This window comes from Carex rostrata, chromosome 4 (assembly GCF_964058835.1).
Source record: "Carex rostrata chromosome 4, lpCarRost1.2, whole genome shotgun sequence".
Taxonomy (NCBI): Eukaryota; Viridiplantae; Streptophyta; class Magnoliopsida; order Poales; family Cyperaceae; genus Carex; species Carex rostrata.
The window spans coordinates 6,420,055-6,441,432 of NC_135921.1; the positions used below are offsets into that span (position 1 = coordinate 6,420,055).

Below are 21,378 nucleotides of genomic sequence, written 5' to 3' on the forward strand. Positions count from 1 at the left end.
TTTTATGAAAGCGTAATGTGGAGGTCAAATCTCCATATTTTATTTATCCAGACACCAAAGGTGTCAATTTACAGGTTGCATAAAAAACCAAAAAAAGTTAAAAATTAAAAAAAGAAACGAAAAGAATAAAAAAAAAAAAAAAAATTTTGTCCTTGCTCCCTATTACATATGTTAAGTTCTATCAAAACCAACTCTGCATAACTGCATTTGATTTATGATTTCATTCCTGACTGCTAAAGAGTAAGAGTGGTACCCAATGTTTCTTACAAGGACATGCTGTTTGAAGCATTGTACCAAGCACCTGTACCTTTGGCAAGTATATCTTGAAGATCACAAAGAGAAAAAAGAAAAGTGGCTTTCTGAAAATATACCAAAACATCAGTTTGATTTTTCATGGGATTAAGCTTCAGCTTCCCGTGTAAAGATTCAGTAGAAATTTATTATGAAAAACATAGGACTTTTTTTTGCCAATGTACAACTACATATTAAACAAAATTATCTCATGGACTCTCTACAATTTAAATCACAAATTGATATCTAAATAATCATCCTGAATATATATACATATAATGCAATAAGTACAACTCTACAACTTGAATAAGATAAATTAGACGGCTGCAGTAGGTCAGTCATAACGAATGCTGTGTAATTATCATGTTTCATATATGAAACGGGCTTTTTGCCTTTTCTCAAAAAAAAAAAAAAAAGAAGATAAATTAGACGGATTCAGCCCGAGTTTTTAACTTGGGAACTAGATGCACTGGTAGTGGTGGTGGTGCTTCGGGTCTTCGAAGATGTACCAGCAGAAATATCCGAGAAGAAATTTATATAATCAGGGCTCTCCTCCATAACTCTAAGTGACATCGGCATTGGCGGCGTGTTAACCTCCAAAATGCCTTCCAAAATTTGCACAACTTGTCCCATTGTCGGCCTAGCGGTCTCGTCATCTTGGATGCACCAACACGCCACCTTACATGCTCTTTCAATCTCTCCAATTGGTGCATCGCCATCCAATTTTTGATCCAAAAGTGTCTGAACATCTCCTTCAATTAGTTTTTTAGCAGCAAAAGTAGGGAAGAAACCCGTACTTGATGAGGTGCTATTCCATTGATCAGAGTTGTTTCTATGGCCAGATATTAGCTCGAAAAGCATCATGCCGTAGCTAAAAACATCTGCTTTTGGCGTAATCGGTACGCCTGTTATCCACTCAGGCGCTAGATAGCCTCTTGTGCCTCTCATGGTTGTCAAAACCCTACTAAAATCCCGACCCAAAAGCTTCGATAATCCGAAATCGGCAACTTTCGGTACCAAACTGTCATCCAAGAGAATGTTCTCGGGTTTAATGTCACAATGAATGATGCAATCTCGACATTTTTCATGTAGGTACGCTAACCCTCTTGCCGTACCAAGTGCAATTTGGTACCGAGTGCTCCAATTTAGTATCACATCTCTGCAATTAAATAATTGCGCATCAAGAGAGCTCTTAGGCATGTACTCATAAACCAGTAGCCTATGGGAGGCTTCAGAACAAAACCCGATGAGGCGAACTAGGTTAACATGCTGGATCGTACCGATCGTGCTGACCTCGGCCCTAAATTGCTTCTCGCCTTGGTGAAAACCATCTAGCTTCTTAATAGCAATAGCAGTTGAATCAGGTAAATACCCCTTATAAACCGAACCGAATGCACCGCCACCCAATTTCTCAGAGAAGTTCTTACTAACAAATTGCATATCACCGTACCGAAATGCAATTAAGGTACCTTTCGAATCCTTTAACAATCGAGCTCTCCTCTGAGCTCTCTTTCTCTTAATTACAACCAAAACAACTATGATACAAAAAAGCACGGCAATTACGCCACCTATAACTAGACCAATAATTAAACCCGTGTGACTTTTACTCGCAGTAAATTCTGATGCAGCCAACCTTAGATAAAGCGTACCGGCATTGCTTCCACTATATCCATCTTGGAGATTCAACAAACCATCATACCACAAATTGCACCCACTCTGGTACGAATAAGCGGAGCAGGTACAATTTTTCAAACATGCCGATTCGCACTCTTGTGCACTATTAACTTGTATACTCTGTGAATTGTCTGGGTATTTCATGTTATTCAAAACATAGAACTTATCTTGTTGTACCTTAGTCAGATTGCCGTTTTCGCATTGTAATTCGATATTTCTCACACACCCACCAGTATAATCCCCCAAATCGTATTCGGTCTTAGATTTTTGTGAAAACCCACGTAAACAATTACAATACGGCATATTGTTCCCATTGCAACTACTGTAGGCGCCGCAAAGCGCATAGACAGCACAAGTCTGCTTTGGCTGAGCCCAGAACAGAAGCCACTGGTTTGATGTTTCCATCCAATTTAGTTGATTGATTTGGCCAGTATGATCCATTGTAAATCTCGATATCATACCGGTATCAGGTTTTACCGAGTAGGTGAAGTAATTCTCCTCCTTGTTGCTCACATAAGTGAAATTGTATATGTAATTCTCGGTCATTTCAGGGACATCAACGAAAATTTTCTGTGTATCACTCCAGTTACCACTAGTCCAGAAACCTGTAGTCTTGTTCCACTGTATGAAATATTGACTGGTACCATTTGGGTCTAATAATAGAGAGTACAAACCTTCAGCCGGGTCAGATGAACTCTTCCAAGAAATCAACCTTTGGCTAATACCAGTTGTTTTATTGAGACCCAATTTACCGCCTGGTAACCACGTGTCGGTTGGGTTGTCGATACTTTGCCACAATACATTAGATGTATTCGAGGCATATCTCAAAATGAGGCTTCCATCATCATCCAACAGTGCTTCGGTTTTGTTTAACGGGTTTATACCGGTAACATTAGTGGACCATACTTCAGTTTTAGACCCATTAAGCAAGACCAAGTTACCGTCGGAACCAATGGTGAGCTGAGACGTGGCGGGGTCGGTGAGTGGTGCGTTTCGGTTGGCTATGAAGACAGATGTTTGTCCAGGGATGGTGTTGTACCAGATGGATATGTACCAGTAGGAGGAATTGGGAGGCTGGTAGAAACCAAGTGCAAACTGTTTTTTAGCAGAGATGAGTGTTTGGTTGGTGCCTGAGAGAGATGAGTTGGAGGTGATGGTGTCTGTTGAAGTGGCCATGGATAGGAGAGAGAAGAGGCAGAGAGAGAAAATAGAAGAAAGCAAGGGATTTCCTCTCAAGGAAGCCATTCATGTGGGGGGGGGGGGGGGGTTGGGGGATGGGGAGGAGGGCAGGAGAGAGAGAGAGAGAGAAAGGTGGAATGGTATTTGCTAATGGGTTGTGATAATTGCTTCTTTTGGTGATTTGGTCAGGATTTGTGTGTATTTGAAAGAGAGAGATTTTGACTAAGCACGGGGAATGAGAAGGAATTCAGTGGGCTCTTTTTTTATTCTAATACCAAGTGGGAATGATTTAGCACGGGTGAAACTTTTTAAATGAACTAGTTTGGCTTCATGCAGCGCACGAACTATACAAAGAGCTTCTTTTATTCTAAAGTATATGCGCTGTAAGAAGTAAAATATACTTCGTTAAAATATTATGCAGTTAGCACGGAGTCAATGTGAACTGAGCATTTTTTGCAGTTTTGGTGCTTAGATATAATAGGAAAGATACTCAGATCTGAACCGTTGGATTTGATCAAATGGTACACAGTAGTCTTGAGAATGGTCCAACTAAATATCTCACAAATCAGGGTGCACTTTAAATCAGTTCGATCTCAATCGAACGGTCTGGATCTTTATTTCAGCTTCTAGTATACATCAACAGTTGGAGCGGATATAGACAGATTACCCTCGAAAATGTTCGATAGATTGAGGCGGTTTTTTTACTTTTTTACACCTGCTCTACAATTATTGAGACTTCTCCACAAAAGATTTCGACCGTTCGTTCTATCTTGACCGTTCGTTTGAAGTGGAGAATGGCAAATCATTTTCCGTTGAATCCAAAAATTGAGGCGGTGATGATTGGATGACATATTGTAGTTGAACTTGATTTAATACGGCACTAATATTATGCACACGTTTGATTGGTATCAATACTTAGTCAAAATATTAGTCCTCAAACCTTTTTTTTTTTTTTAAGGTAGGAAGCTTTTAAGCTCCATTAGTCCTCATACTTGAAATTGACTTGTTTGGCAACATTTGTTTGGTTTTACTAATAAGATTCAGATTTTATAGATTATTAAAAAAATATATATAAAATTGAATCATAGACTTATTTGGTTGGGGCTAACTATAATCCCAAATATTTGTATCTTTTGAATAATCTATTCACTAAAATGTGCCACCCCATTAAATTTTCATATTTAATACCAAAGATTTAAATAGTGTTTATGATATGATTTAAATAGTGTTTATCACGTTATAGCGGAATGGCTAAAGAATGACACTATGCTCATATAGTGTTGCTATAGTGCGAAATAGCACGCCATAGCGCCACAGCTTTTATAATCCGAAAACGCAATAGTGACGCAATATACTCTAGTTATGTCGTATAAGGAGACATTGTAAGTTACCAATTTCAAAATATATGAAACGGGCTTTTGCCTTTTAAAAAAAAATAATAATAGTGGCGTAATATAACGCTATTTAAAACCTTGCTAAATACCAAACCAAACAAATATAATTTTTATACGATTAAATTTTAACAAAGATTTATACATAATTTATAGTTAGATGTATCATTGACTAGAAACTATATAATAAGCAAGGAGTAATAACGGTCTGTGGCGAAAATAGCTTGAAAGATTAAAAGTCTTTTCCAACCTAATTTTTCAATTCATCGTAGTTTTATTCTTGGTCAAATTTGACAAAAGTTATCTAGAAAGTGAACATAGTTGGCTTTTTTCTATGAGCGGGATTTTAAGTTGGACCAAATGTTCAAACTTTTGTGTGTACTTATTTCAGAATCATTTTCAGAAAAGTAAGTTTTATGCACGCATCCCAAAAAAAATTAACGGTTGGAATTGGGATTACAGACCCTATAATTCCCCCATAATTACAGCAGATTTATTTTCCGCAAATAGTGGAAGTTGATGGACAAAAATTATATTTGAAGAGCGTTTTTAAAATTTATACTATTATTTTTTCGATCATATCATCTTCGTTTAAACTCCATTTTTTATGAATTACGATTTAGAAACTATGATTTTGACAACCTTTCATTTGGCACTTATATTTTGCACTATGACTACTTTGTAAAAGAAGATTGTGAAGAGCTACTTTGTAATTTATGATTCTCTCTAATGAAACAGTGATTTTTGGAAGTTTCAAAATTTATTAATTGAATATTCGGACATTTCTGTATTTAAAAAAAATATTGATATTTTTACACTGTAAATGCTTCACAAAAATAAAATGTGAAGAGCAGTCATTATTTATTATTACAAGCTGGTAAATATTCTATTGTCAACATGTCTAAAAATCGTCTAGTTAGATATCTACCTTTTATTTTATACTAACTTAAATAAAAAATAATAAAAGTTATCATATTTTTATTAGTTAAGTGCATAAAGAACTTATTTTCATTCAAACTTCGAATATTATATGACAAGTGAAAAATTACATTTATTAATTTTTTGAACCGTGCTCAACCTGTCTGTCAAACATATACTATTTTATTTTTATATAATACATGTCATATTTTGCATGACCGATGTGCCCGATGCCTATTCGGGGATAGCGCAAGAGACCAGTATTATTTGTGCTTTGAGATTCGTACATAACATATTCGAAGGATTGAGATTTTTCATAAAAACACGCAAAATACGAGATATCTCATAGGATGCGAATGCGATAACTGGATAGCCGGAGAATGGAGGCCTTCATTTGAAACGAAAAATAATAGTCCAATAATGACTGGTGAATGGTGATGTGATAAATTTTAGCAAATAAAATAAATTACTGGTGTAATAATTAAATGGAAATGTTCTAACGTGAAAACTCAGATGTGGATATGATCATATATGATTAGTCACATCACATGTGTGAATAGACTGTTTAAGTCTTAAATGCACTAAAGCAACCGGTAGGTGTCTTAACATTTATTCCACCCCCTTTGCAAAGGAACATTTATTTTGTCATAAAGAAAATGTCTAGAAGCAGATGCTCTATCTGGATGGGATCAGCTGATATTTCTCAACTCTCATTGTGCAGCTCTGATCAAAGGGAATAAATCTGCTGCGATCCGAAATAGATAAACAGTACTATGAAATTCTTGGTTTTTTAAATCTAACTGTCGATTTATTTTGAGATGGATGTATAGACAAACTAGCTATTTCGAGATGCGTGCACAAAAAAAGTTGAACGGTTAGATTTAAAAAAACAGAGATTTCAGAATAATATTCATCTAATTCGAATTATAGCAGCAGATTTATTCCCCTGATCAAATGGTAGGATATTTTGTCAAATTGAGAAAAGTATATTATTAAATTTTCAAGTCTCTTCTTAAATAAGAATGAGGCTATGCTACTTTGCAATGTGTATATGGATCGTGTAATGTGTTTTGAATTTATATCTTTGTTTTTAAATTTTAAATAGTTTATTCAAATTAGTCAACATAATTTTCAGATGAAAATGACCAAATTTTATATATTTTTTTAGATATGTATTAAATCACCTTATTTAAATATTATAATCATCCGAAAGCAGTAAGTTTTTATCAATCTAAAATAATATTTTTCTTAAAAAGATTTTTAAATTTGTAAAATTTAATTTCCAAACACATTTTTATACAAAGATTTTGTTGAGATGTTCATATAGACTTATTTGGATTTTAAAAAAAAATTCATTATATTTAATTATTTATACATACTGATCTGCACATTGCAAACTACATAACTTAATTCTGTTAAATAATATCTATTTGTATCTGCACATTGCAAACTACATAACTTAATTCTGTTAAATAATATCTATTTGTATGAAGCTAAGTATAAACTAATGTTTTATATTTACATAGAAAATATCTTTTGAACACTCAATCCGATCATTTTGCAACTGAGCATTAGATGCCATTAGCAAAAAAAAAAAAAAAAAAAAAAAAAGAAGAAGAAGAAGAAATAAAAGAAAAGGAATAGATGGCATTAGACGCAGGGCTGAAAACGAATCCGGTAAACTCCGACCGAATCCGCTCCGTATCCGACCCAGATTCGGATAAACGGATCCGGATAATTTAGCGGATCGGATTCGAATAATTATTGATTACTCAGCAAATAATCGGATACGGATTCGGATTCGGTAGCTGAAGAGAAAACGGAGCCACAGCTATGATTATTGTTTTTCGCTTAGTATACAGAGCTTTCAAAGTTATTTTCCTTTTAGTAGTGGGACAAACGTTAAAGCTTCGATCCGAAATTTCTCTGAGACCTGATTCCAATTTTGTCTTGGTCCGTGGGCTTTTTACTTTTTGAAAAGCTGACAGTGTGCTTTGAAATTTTCAAACTTTCAATGCTACATATGCAAGTCAATTTCATGCGTCCTCATTCTACAATTATTTGTTCTACTCTTCTCCATTTAAATGCTCATTGACATCTCCATTTATTTATATTTTTTAATTATGTTTCAATTACAAAGAACAATATCAATATTTGTATAATTTTGTTTTAAAAATAATTTGGTATATATACACAACATAAACGGAAGGTATTATATTTGCATAAATAAGTTTTTTTTTTCCTAATTCTTTTCTTAAAGTTCATATGACTTGATTATCCGACCATTATTTGTTTTATATCTGTATTCGAATCCGTATCCGTGGACTATCCGTTTCGTATCCGTATCCGTTTAAGACGGATTTGGTTTTGAATTTTGATATCCGTTTACTGTCCGTATTCGTATCCGCTCATTATCCGACAGATGCGGATATGACATCAGCATTATCCGCTCTGTATCCGCTCCGTTTTCACCCCTAATTAGACGTCACATAAAGTAAAACCACACCAGCTTTTTTCCTTTCTCTAATAAGTCAACAATTTTACAGAACTCAACTCAATTTTCAACCAGAATTAATTTTTCTTTATACACATTTTCTATCCAGAAACAAAAAAAAATTGAGCCAAAAATATAATAATATTATCTATGCTATTAAAAAAATTACAAGAACAGTCCCTTCACCAACCTTAACCTCTTTTGTGCAAATTCTTTCCGTGCAATATTTTGTTTTTAAGCAAAAATCATATTAAAATTTTGATTTGGTGACAAAAATAATATTCTTTGTTTGAAAAATTACATATTTGAAATCGGGATAAGATTTTTTGTGAATATTTAAAGGTGTTATAAATTCATCTTAAAAAATAATAATCTGACCTTCAACCCGAAATTTTTATTAATAGGAAATATAATAAAAAAATATCCAGATTAGAGAACACTTTTGATTTTTTTCGAGATATAGGGAAAACGTTTTGATTTATCACGGCCTCTGGCCGTTATGACTTATCACGGCCAAGATTAGCACTAATTACCGCACTTATTAAAATAAAAAAAATAAAAAAAAATAAAAATTTCATGCCCGTGATTGATAATCACGGCCAGCATATATGCCATATTAAAATGGACAAACTCAGATCTCATTCTACACGGTCAGATATTGCACTGGATTTGAATTCTGGCCGTGATTATCAATCACGGCCAGGAACTGTTTTTTTTTTTTTTTTTTTAATAAGTGCGGTAATTAGTGTTAATCCTGGCCGTGATAAGCCATAACGGCCAGAGGCCGTGATAAATCAAAACGTTTTCCCTATATCTCGAAAAAAATTAAAAGTGTTCTCTAATCTGGATATTTTTTTTAATATATTTTCTATTAATAAAAATTTCGGGACCTTCAACTGGTCTTAAAAGATTTTTTTTTTTTTTTTTTTTTTTGGTGTAGAAAGCTTTGTACCATATTAAGGGATGAATTTTTTTCATAAACCATAATTAATAAAACGTTTTTTAGGGAACCAATATGATTGATTTTTTTTTTTCAAAAACCATAAGGACCGTGGGAACCCCACAGTCTCAAATTGGTTTTTTTTTTTTTTTTTTTTTTTAAAACAGATTTTTTTTTCAGACCGTGGGGTTCCAACGGTCTCAATTTTTTTTTTTTTTTTATAAAACATAATTTTTTTATTTTTGTATTAAAATATTAGAAATGTTGAATATATTTCTTTGAAAATAGATGAAATACAATATAATTTGATTTATTAGAAATACTGCAATAAATAACTCGGATCAATATTTTTCAGGTCGGGTTTTTCGCGGCTGTAAGAAAAATTAATATATTTCTGTATGTGTTATTAGAAAAAAAATAAAAATGCTTAGATTCTGAGTTATTGATCCCGGTTCAAAAGTCACTTCTAGATAATTCAGAAAATATTGTGATCCTTCTAGGACATTTAATTTATAAAAAGTTATATCTATTTTGAGAATTCTTTTTCAATAACAATTATTAAATAACTTAAAAGTTATTGTTTTTTTTCAAAAATAGATACAACTTTTCATAAATTAAATTTACTAGAAAGATCATAATATTTTCTGGATTACCTAGAAATGACTTTTGAACCGGGATCAATAACTCAGAATCTAAGCATTTTTATTTTTTTCTAATAACACATAAAAAAATATATTAATTTTTCTTACAGCCGCGAAAATCCCGACCTGAAAAATATTAATTCGAGTTATTTATTGCAGTATTTTTAATAAATCAAATTATATTGTATTTCATCTATTTTCAAAGAAATATATTCAACATTTCTAATATTTTAATACAAAAATTAAAAAAAAAAAATTTTGTTTTATAAAAAAAAAAAAAAAAAATTTGAGACCGTGGGAACCCCACGGTCTGAACAAAAAAATCTGTTTAAAAAAAAAAAAAAAAACCAATTTGAGACCGTGGGGTTCCCACGGTCCTTATGGTTTTTGAAAAAAAAAAATTAATCATATTGGTTCCCTAAAAAATGTTTTATTAATTATGGTTTATGAAAAAGTCCTTAAGGGATTGTTCATTTAACCCCTCTAAAATAAAGAAATTTGTAAAGAGGTTGACGTGATAAATTTTCCATCTCTAGACCAATTAGACCACAACATCTACATCTAACAGCTGACAGGTGACATCTCCGTATCAACTGCAAAATCTGTTCTTAATAAATGAATGATTGATTCCTGGCAGCCTTTGCCCGGCTTTCAAAAAAATAAATGAATGATTGATGCTAAAATGTGAATCATATTATTGTAAACTTACGAGTAGAACTAGGTGTTCTTAAGCTCAAGTGTTTGGTGGAGCTTAACTCCAAAATTCATCAAATCTGATTCAAATGATGAGTCTGATCCGTTAGAACCCGTCTATCTTACGTGTGATGCGTCTACATGTGAAATTTTTAAACATTCGAATTAGTTTAGTAGAAAGTCAATCGGTTAAAATTAGAAGGTTAATAAATTAATTTTAGTGCATTCATTTTTTGAACTTTTTTTACCGCTTGACTTTATACTAAATTAATTCGAATGTTTAAAATTTTCACATGTAGACTCATCACTCATAAGATAGGCAGGTTTCAACGGTTCAGATTTGTCATTTGAAATAGATTTGATGGGTTTTGAAGTTAAGCTCACCAAACACTTTGGTGAGCTTAAGAACACCCTAGTTTTACTCTAAACTTATAATATAACTAATTCTCCATGACAACATCATAATATTCAATATCCTAAAAAAACAATTTTTTTTTCTTTTATCCCGTTTACACACATGTGCTCTTGCGCTCCCCCATGAATTTTGAGATTTAATAATGATCTATTGGTGCTGATCGACTTTGTCCTCTCTTGAAATTTTTTTTGCCTCCCTCTTGATGTTTGATTTGTAATTTGGGTTAAATTTATTGTTAAAATTAAAATATTTTTTTTGAATTATGATTGGTAATTAGAATTATAAGTTAAAGCATCAGAAATTACAAGTTAAAAGATTGGAAAATATATGTCAAAATATTATTATTTTTATCGAGTACCCAATTAGTTAATGGGTTTAAATCCGATTCGATGTTTTTTTGCCCCCTTGACGAAAATTCTGGATCCGCCCATGATGCCAAGGTTAAGTAAATAAAAGGAATAAAATAAAAAAATATTTAGTTATTATAAGTATATTGAATATTTTGTATTTTTTTTTGGAAAAATTAATTAATTTTAGAAGTTTATATGGGTACACTAGAAATTTTCCCTAGTGTAAACGAGGTTGCTAATAAAAACAATTCATTATGCGTCTCTCATTTAATTCTTCCATTATTTAGTAAGTTAGCTGGAAACATTAATTTAATGAATATTTAATGTCACTGATGCTATAGTTCTAGTTTGTCGCTTAGTTGTACGAATTAACTAATAAATACCGGGTCAGACACTCATCGGACCAATCAAGAGCAAAAGTTGATACAATAAAATATATCAAGAGCATAACATTTAAAAATTCTTTGATGTAATTTGACACTACCAAAATAATATAATAAGATTTCAGTAAATTATTGCAATGCGCTGATAGTTACCCAGAAAGATGTAATGTACTTAGTAAGAGAGTTTGATGATATAACTTTAAAATCTATCTATTTCATGAGTGATGCGTATACACAGATTTTTGAAAATTTCAAATTTATTTAGTACAAGATCAAGCGATAAAAGAATAGTAAAAAATAAATACATAAAAACAACTCATGACATATAAAATAAAAGAGTCATTGTTTTAACTGCTCGACTTCGTACTAAATGAATTAAATTTTTTTTTATATACATGCATCGATCATGAAGTAGATGGATTTCAACGATTTTAATTCATTATTTGAAACCAATATGGTAGATTTTTGGAGTTGTGCTAACTGCTCACCAAACTCTAATGATGAGCACATCACACTCTAGCTTTTATGTGAAAAATATTTCTAGTTACTTTTTGATATGAAAATTAATATTTGGTCTATTATTAGTAGCGTAATGGGGAATATTTTTTTGTGAGAAACCTCAAATATGAAATTCATATGATTTTTTGTTGAAATTTATGGTACTTAAGGCAGCGAAATTAAAAAAAATGACAAGAATAAGTACCAAAGGAACATCATGTGCTACTAAAATCAAACTAAAATAAATTTCCAAATCAATAAACATCATATCTTTAGTTTCTTGTCTCCAAACAAGAAATGAAGGTTATTGAGATGTAGGGTTGTAGCCTCCACCTCCTTGTTGATGTCTTGCAACGCCTTGGTGGTTAATGTGTGCGTGACCTAGAACGCCTTGCACTAAGATGAGACTCTAAAATAGAAGATTTACAAATTAATCAGCGGGAAAATTATCACAATAACAATATTTTAATTATAAAAGTTTATGTAGTATGTAAATACTGGTTAAGATCATAGTCATATAACTAAGTTTTTAGTATTACGAAATTAGTTTTGCAATTTTAAAATTAAAATAGTCAATTTGAAGTGTTTGACTTTGACATGTTCTTTGTATTAAAATGTGTTTGGAAACAAAATTTTATATTTTCTTGAATTTTTTTTTACCATTTTGTTAGAATATTTGAAAATGACTGTTTTAATAAAATAAAATAAAAAATTCTCAAAAACATTTCGGTTGGGCTCAGATTTTCTGCAGTGAGATGAGGTCGAGATGGCGTAAAGCAGAACATATATATTACAAGTTTGTGAAGTCAAAAGCAACTTTTTGTGGGGGAAACAAAACGCACACTGCCTTGCACAAAATTATTGTATTTTTTTATGATCCACAATCTTTTGTAAATCAGTATTTTTCTATTTATATAAAAAGAAAGCAGTAAGAAAATTGAAATAAAAAAAAGTAAAATTCGGTCTCTAAGCATATTTTAATATAGATATCATATTAAACGATTCAAATTGATTGTTTAAATTTTAAAAACATAAATAAGAATGTGAGATATTATTGGAATACAATACTAATGACTCATTTTAATTCTATTATTGAGAAAAATATTCCCTTTTGCATATTGATACTAAATTGGAAAAATTTGGAATACCAGAATTGATATTGGAGTAAAATAATGTGATAAGCATATACAACAAGTACACTGGTGAGACAATTTTCAAGGTGATACTCAATAGTCAAGACTAATTAATTCTACAAATTTCAAATTTTTATTTCGATTAAAAGAAAATTTGGTAATGAAAGTGAATTATGAAAGCTTTTGTCAACAACTCATGACATGAATTCGATGACAAAGAAATATATTTTCTTTTTGGGGTCAATTAGATACTATCTAATAATATTGACAATACTGGTTTAAATTCTTATATTATTGACATAATTGTCTAAATTCTATTTACCAATGATCATGAGAGTGTGGTGGGTATTAAATTTAAAAGTTCAGCATAAATTTCGGAGCCAAAATAGTGCATCTATGGAAATGTTTGAGAAAAGAAATATGAAATAACAACGAATCAGTCTTTAGTCTAGTGACAAAAACACAGTCTCTATGTAAGAGATCATAGATTCAAAATTTAAATAAAAAAAATCATCTGTCTTAATAACAAAAATATTAAATAGTTAAATGACTTGACCTCCAACCTTTACTTAAAAAAAAAAAACACTACACATTGTTTAAAAAAGCAAAAATATAATCGAACCCTCGTAACGAACAATCATGACAACGCCGCACGAATCTTGATTTAAGAACAGGCCGAAAGAAAACAAAGAAGAGAAAATAAGGCCTTCTGTATAGCCCAATAAAAAGAGGAAAGCCCAAAGAAGAAAGACATAACCCGAAAAGAAGTAAAAGCCCATGAGAAAGAACTTTTGCAGAGAAGACTATGAAAGTTTGAAGAATTCAAGAAAGTTCTATGAGGGACCTGGAATTTACATAGTAACCCCTTTAAAATCCTTAAAATCATAAAAATATATTTTTAGTGTTATAATGATCCAAATAAATTCTTATTGTTATAAAATATATTTATGTGGATGTTCATTCTATAACTTCCAATATTAATTATCCACTACCTCCACTATCTCCACTACTATGGACATTTATTTTCTCCTTTATTGTAACATCTCTTTCTAGCCTATAAATAGAGGCTTTGTAAATAGAGAATAGTGGACACACATATTATATACAATAGTGGAGAATACAAGTTTGTTGTTGCTCTCTTTATCTCTCTTGTTATTTACTTACTTTTGTTGCAACTTTATATTAATTTTACAACACGTTATCAGCACGAATTGCTTGGAAGAAGTTGTAAAGTAATCATGTAAGTAATTTGTGTGATTAATTATTATATCTTTCATTAATTTAAATTTCATTTAAATTTTTGATTATATTTGTTTTAGTTTATAAGAATCATTCCTTGAAGTGAATGATGAAATAATAACATGAAGTTATTATCAAAACTAAATGTTTATCAAGAACCTGAAGTTCATATTACATTAATATAATAATAAGAGTAATAACCTGAAGTTATTATCACAACTAAAATTTTATCAAGAACCCGAAGTTCGTATTACTTGAATAAAATAATAACCTGGAGTTATTATTAGAATTATTTACAACCTGAAGTTCTATTATAAAATTAATATAATAACCAGCAGTTATTATAGGCCACTGGATGAATAATAACCTGAAGTTATTCTCAATTAAAACCTGAAGTTTTATTAGAAATTTTCATATAAAATCAATATAATAACCAGAAGTTATTATAGGTCATCAGATGAAAATATAACCCGAAGTTATTTCAAATTAAATTATACAATTGTGCAGCCAAGCAATTTAATAACTAGAAGTTATTAAATAAAATATTTTATTATAACCTGAAGTTATATAATATTAACCTGAAGTTATTAATACATTTAATTTATTTATTTATTCATACAATTTACGTATTCTTTTATTTATATTTATTTATCTCCCTTTTCATAATATGAAGTTATGATATTAATAACCTGAAGTTATGACATTGATAACCTGAAGTTATGACATTGATAACCTGAAGTTATGACATTTATAATTCAAAATTATGGCATTCATAACCCGAAGTTATGGCATTAATAACCTGAAGTTAATGCGTATCTATTTTGTAGTATATATGACAAATCTCACAAAGTTTGAATTTATCTCATTTTTCATTTATCATAACTCGAAGTTATGGTAGTAATAACCTGATGTTGTAAATACATATTAATGAGAAAGAAAAACGTCCTGAAGATGTTTGTTTCAGATGTGGGATGATAAATCATTGGTCGCGTACTTGTCGTACGCCAAAATATTTTGTAGAGCTATATCAAGCCACAATCAAGAAATAAGGGGAAAATGTGGAAACTAACTTTACTGAATATGACTCCAAAATGAATGCCATGTGGATACACATCTTGATGTATCAGATTTCTTCCATAATGTCAATGAAGAAATATATATTATTACTTAGGGAGAAAATATAGTATAAAAATTTATATTTATGTTTAATAAAAATTTAGTTTACTTTTTAATTTTTTTTATGAAAATGAATAAAAGTAATTTATTTTTGCATTTTAAAGGAAAATGGCTGACGCAATGATAAGTAATGAAGATTCATGTCTGGTAGACAGTGGAACAACTAATACCATATTGAAAAGTAAGAAATACTTTTCACTATTGTATCTTGGTGAGACTAATATTCACACTATATCTGGCACAAATAATTTAATAGAAGGCTCCGGAAGAGCTTGTATTTTGTTACCTGAAGGAACAAAATTAATAATAGATGATGCATTATATTCAAGTAGATCCAGAAGAAATCCACTAAGCTTTAAAGATATTCGAAAGAATGTTATCATATTGAAACTATGAATGAGAAAAATTGCGAGTATCTTCATATCACATCTATTAAGAATGGTCAGAAGATCATAATTGAAAAGATGCAAGCAATGTCATCTGGATTATATAGTACTTATATAAGTAAAATAGAATCAAATATGGTTGCTAACCCGAAGTTAACCGTTACTAACCAGAAGTTAGTTGATCCAAAATTATTTACATTATGGCATGACAGATTGGGTCATCCAGGAAATATAATGATGAGGAGAATAATTGAAAGTGCAAATGGGCATCCCCTAAAGGACCTGAAGATCCTATTATCAAAAGATATGACATGCGAAGCATGCTCTCTCGGAAAACTAATTATTAGACCATCTCCAAATAAAGTTGAACCTGAAGCTCCTTTATTTTTAGAAAGAATTCAAGGAGATATATGTGGACCTATTACACCTCCATGTGGACCGTTTAGATATTTTATGGTGTTAATTGATGCATCAACACGCTGGTCACATGTGAGTTTGTTAGCAACAAGAAATGTTGCATTTGCTAGACTATTAGCACAAATTATCCAATTGAGAGCTAATTTTCCGGATTATCAAATCAGAAGAATCCGGCTTGATAATGCAAGTGAGTTCACTTCTCAAACTTTTAATGATTATTGCATGTCTATTGGAATTACGGTAGAACATCCAGGAGATGTTTTTACAGCAAGATTTGCTGATTGTCATTTTAATGAATCAGTATTCCCAAATTTAGGGGAAGAAAAACAAAAACTGGATAAACAAGTAACTTGGAATTCATCGTTATCTTATCTTGACCCCCCGAAGTGGTCAATGTGAACTCGAAGTTCAAAAGATCATAAATATGCAAAGAATTGCAAATGAATTGCCTGATGCATTCACAAATACAAATAGAGTTACTAAATCACATATTCCAGCTATAAACGCACCCGCTCGAATTGACATTACAAAAATATCTAATGAATCTAATGTGCGTAGAAAACGTGGAAGACCACTTGGTTCTAAGGATGTAAATCCACGTAAAAGGAAAGAGCAGAATAAAGCAGTTGGTTCAACCCCAGAAGAGGTTGATAGTAAAACTCCTGAAGAAGTATATAAAATCCCAGAAGAGATTAATGGTAGAACTCATGAAGAAGTTGATAAAACCCCAGAAGAGGTTGATGAAGTTCCAGAAGAAACTCAAGTACCAAATGATTATGAGATTTCTATAAATTATGTAATAAATGGTACTATATTAAATAGAAATAAAACACTTGTTGATGAAATCTTTGCATTCGCTATAGCAAGCGATGTTATAAACGAAGAAGATAATGTGCCAAAAACTCTAGAAGAGTGTAGACATAGAAATGATTGGCCTAAATGGAAAGATGCCATACAAGCAGAATTAAGTTCATTAGACAAGCGGCAAGTATTTGGACCTGTAGTCCAAACGCCCAAAGATGTTAACCCTGTAGGTTACAAATGGGTATTTGTCATAAAAAGAAATGAAAAAAATGAGATTGTGAGATATAAAGCAAGGCTAGTGGCACAAGGCTTTACACAAATACCTGGAGTTGATTATGAAGAAACGTATTCACCTGTAGTGGATGCAATAACTCTCAGATTCCTATTAAGTCTCACAGTTGCAGAAAATCTAAAAATGCGACTTATGGATGTTGTAATAGCCTATTTATATGGTTCACTTGACAGTAATATATACATGAAAGTCCCAGAAGGATTGAAAATGCCTGAAGCATATAAGTCAAAACCTAGAGAGATGTACTTTATAAAATTAAGAAGATCTTTATACGGACTAAAACAATCTGGTCGAATGTGGTATAATCGACTGAGTGAGTACCTTCTAAAAGAAGGATATAAAAATAATATAATTAGTCCGTGTGTTTTTATTAAAAGATCAAATCTAGGTTTCACAATCATTGCAGTGTATGTTGATGATTTGAATATTATTAGATCTCCTGAAGAGATTGAGAATACTGCAAAATTAATGAAGAATGAATTTGAGATGAAAGACCTTGGTGTAACAAAATTTTGTCTCGACCTGCAGATCGAACATCTAAAGAATGAAATATTTATCCATCAATTAAATTATGTTGAAAAAATATTAAAGAGATTCAATATGGATAAAGCTCATCCTTTGAGCACACCAATGGTCGTACGATTGCTAAATGCAGAAAATGATCATTTTCGCCCACAAGAAAATAATGAAAAAGTGCTTGGTCCTGAAGTACCATACTTAAGTGCAATCGGGGCATTATTATATCTTGCAAATAATACGAGACCCGATATCTCATTTGCAGTAAATGTGTTAGCAAGATATAGTTCCAAACCAACCAGAAGACATTGGAATGGAATTAAACAAGTATTTCGGTATCTCTGCGGAACTAGAGATATGGGGTTATACTATCAAAAAGATACAAAATCCAATTTAGTTGGATATGCAGATGCAGGATATTTATCAGATCCACATAAAGCACGATCTCAATCGGGATATGTATTCACCTATTGTGGAGCTGCAATTTCATGGCGATCGACAAAACAAACTCTTACAGCTACATCTTCAAATCACACCGAACTGATTGCCTTATACGAGGCGGGTCGAGAATGTGTTTGGTTACGGTCAATGATTCAAAATATTCAAGAAGAATGCGGACTTGAAAACATCAAGGTAAATCCTACTCCGCTATATGAAGATAATGCAGCATGCATTGCACAAATCAAAGAAGGATATATCAAAGGAGACCGAACTAAACATATTGCACCAAAGTTCTTTTCGACACATGACCTACAAAAGGAAGGCGTAATAGATGTTTGCCAAGTCCGATCAATTGACAATCTTGCAGACCTATTCACAAAATCTTTACCAACAAAGGTTTTTGTACAACTCACGAAGAAGATAGGTCTACATCGATTGAAGGATATTCAATGATATCAAATTGAGGGGAAGCATTATACGCACTGTACTCTTTTTCCCTTAACCAAGTTTTTATCCCAATGGGTTTTTCTTGGTAAGGTTTTTAATGAGGCAGTACATGGTCCTGAAGTATCATGTTGATCCTGAAGTATCATGTTAATATCGATCCTGAAGTATCATATTAACAGCGTATAATGAAAGATGAACATCCAAGGAGAAGTGTTATAAAATATATTTATGTGGATGTTCATTCTATAACTTCCAATATTAATTATCCACTACCTCCACTATCTCCACTACCATGGACATTTATTTTCTCCTTTATTGTAACATCTCTTTCTAGCCTATAAATAGAGGCTTTGTAAATAGAGAATAGTGGACACACATATTATATACAATAGTGGAGAATACAAGTTTGTTGTTGCTCTTTTTATCTCTCTTGTTATTTACTTACTTTTGTTGCAACTTTATATTAATTTTACAACACTTATAAATATTATAAAATTCAGAAATAGTAAGAAGTAATCAAACTAAAAAAAAAAATCATTAATAAACCTAAATAAATTAAAAATAAAAGAAAATAAATAAATTCAAATGAAATTCAAATCTAAAATAAGTTCAAATTAGACCTAAATAAATTTAAATTCAAGTGAAATATATATAACTAAAAACAAATTCAAAGTCGAACTACATATGCTACCATTTAGCCTTTCGATTCATAGACTCAAAAGTCAAAACATTATTTTCTCGAACTACATATGCTACCATCCACCAGCAATTGCTTAAATTTTGGTAGAACACCAGTACAAGTCTTACATAATATGAAACTTGAAGCAGAATGTCATGACTTCACTTGAAACATTATTTATGTTATGTGAATCTCCGTTGCAAATATTTTTTTAAAACAAAAAGATGAAATCAAACCCTTATATTTCATTGATTTTGAGTAATCAATTGAATTTTATTCGCCACCCTCAAGCTGGCAGACTGTGAGGCTATTAATTTTTTATTTAAAACAATAATGCAACCAGTCAAGAGCACCGTTAATTTTGGATATATTGCGAGGTCGTATATATTCCTCTAGTTTCCAGTACCCCTAATTTCTCATTTGAAATTTTAACAAAATAAAATTCTGATATTTAATCATATGAGATTCAAATGCTTTCATTTTTTTAATTTCTTTATTTCTCTCCTTTTTATTTTTTTAACAATTTTTTAAAATATTTCAAAATAAAGTCATTAAATATGATATATATTATTCTCTCGACATGCAGCACATAAAAATTATCACTTTTCAGTTTATTTTTATATGAATTAGTAAATTGAAGAATCAACGTTCACAAATTGCCCGGACTTCTACTATGTCCTAAGTCAAAATGATCCAAAGTTTCTTTAATGAAAGTGGCATAATTACCTTTTTTAAAAAAAAAAAAAATCCACATCAATTTATGTTATAAACTCTTGATAATAATAAAACAAAGTTGGAATATCATAATATTTTACATGTACATGGAAAAAATAATGTAGATCATATCTAATGTTTCATTTTGATATTTAAGTTCGAATTTTTTAGATTATTAAAGTTTTGAAAATAAAGACACTTAAAAAGAAACATTTTAATCCTCAGATAGTTGACATACTCATGTGTTCTACCAAAAATATAAAAAAACCCCGCTAATGTAGTTACTATATTAGTTTTTCGGAAATCTCTAAATTGGAAGTAAAATTATTTGGTAAATAAGACCGCAAGGAGGGCACAATATGCCCCTGCGTGATCTAATATACCCTTGTCACTTCTAATTCTATACAAAAAGTTCTCAATTATACATATCAGTTGTATTTCATCTATTTTAAATTCTTGCTTGGTCCGGAGAAAGCTCTGGAACCGAATCGTCTGTCTCTCTGGGGGCAGGAAATTCCTGCCCCCGGAGTCACTGCAGAGTTTTAACACTAAACCTAAAACCATTTTAACCCTAAACTCTTTAACAGTAACCGAGTCCACCCCGCAGTGACTCTGGGAACAAGAATTTCCTGCACCCGGGGGCAGGAGATCTGATTCCGAAAGTTCTCCTGTTTCTTTTCTTTCTTTATAGAAGTTAAAAACTCGATTTGTTAAGAAAACACATTGATGGTTTTTTACTTCAAAAATAATAAGGATTAAACTATTAATTCGGTTCAAATGAGAAGTGATCAAATTAATAATTCGGTCTATCTTTTACACACCTGGAATTTTAAAATCCGGACGCCTTCCTTTGATAATTCTTTTTCTCTCCTATTCTCCATTCTCTCATCCAAAAACTTTTGCCCACTTTGGTGATTTCCTGATTGCCCCATTCCACCCCCACCCAAAAACTCATTAATTTTGAAATCTATTTACACAATGTTTGATAGTTCTTGTGGGGATGGGGTGTGGGATTGGACCAAATTAAGACCCTATTCGGCGGGCTCAAAGAAATGGGCCTCTAAAATTTTGAACTGAATTTTACTGTTTACGTAGGGAAAAAAAAAAATTTCAGTTAGACTGAATTTTTGTTTTTTCACGTGAACAGTAAAAGTTGGAGCTACTGCCGAACAGGGCCTTAATAGTTCAGTTCAAGGTGAGGGTAGCAAGATCTGTGTGGCCAATCATGAGGTGTGAACAAGTGTGGATCGAACCATTAATTCGACTA

At 31.5% G+C, this 21,378-nt stretch overlaps 1 pseudogene across 1 annotated transcript; it reads right to left on the reverse strand.

Moving 5' to 3' along the window:
• Positions 1–382: 382 nt before the first annotated feature.
• On the reverse strand, positions 383–3,229 carry LOC144552888 (G-type lectin S-receptor-like serine/threonine-protein kinase At2g19130 pseudogene; annotated as a pseudogene). Its single transcript, XR_013511259.1, has one exon. The product of XR_013511259.1 is annotated as a G-type lectin S-receptor-like serine/threonine-protein kinase At2g19130 pseudogene (transcript).
• Positions 3,230–21,378: the final 18,149 nt, after the last annotated feature.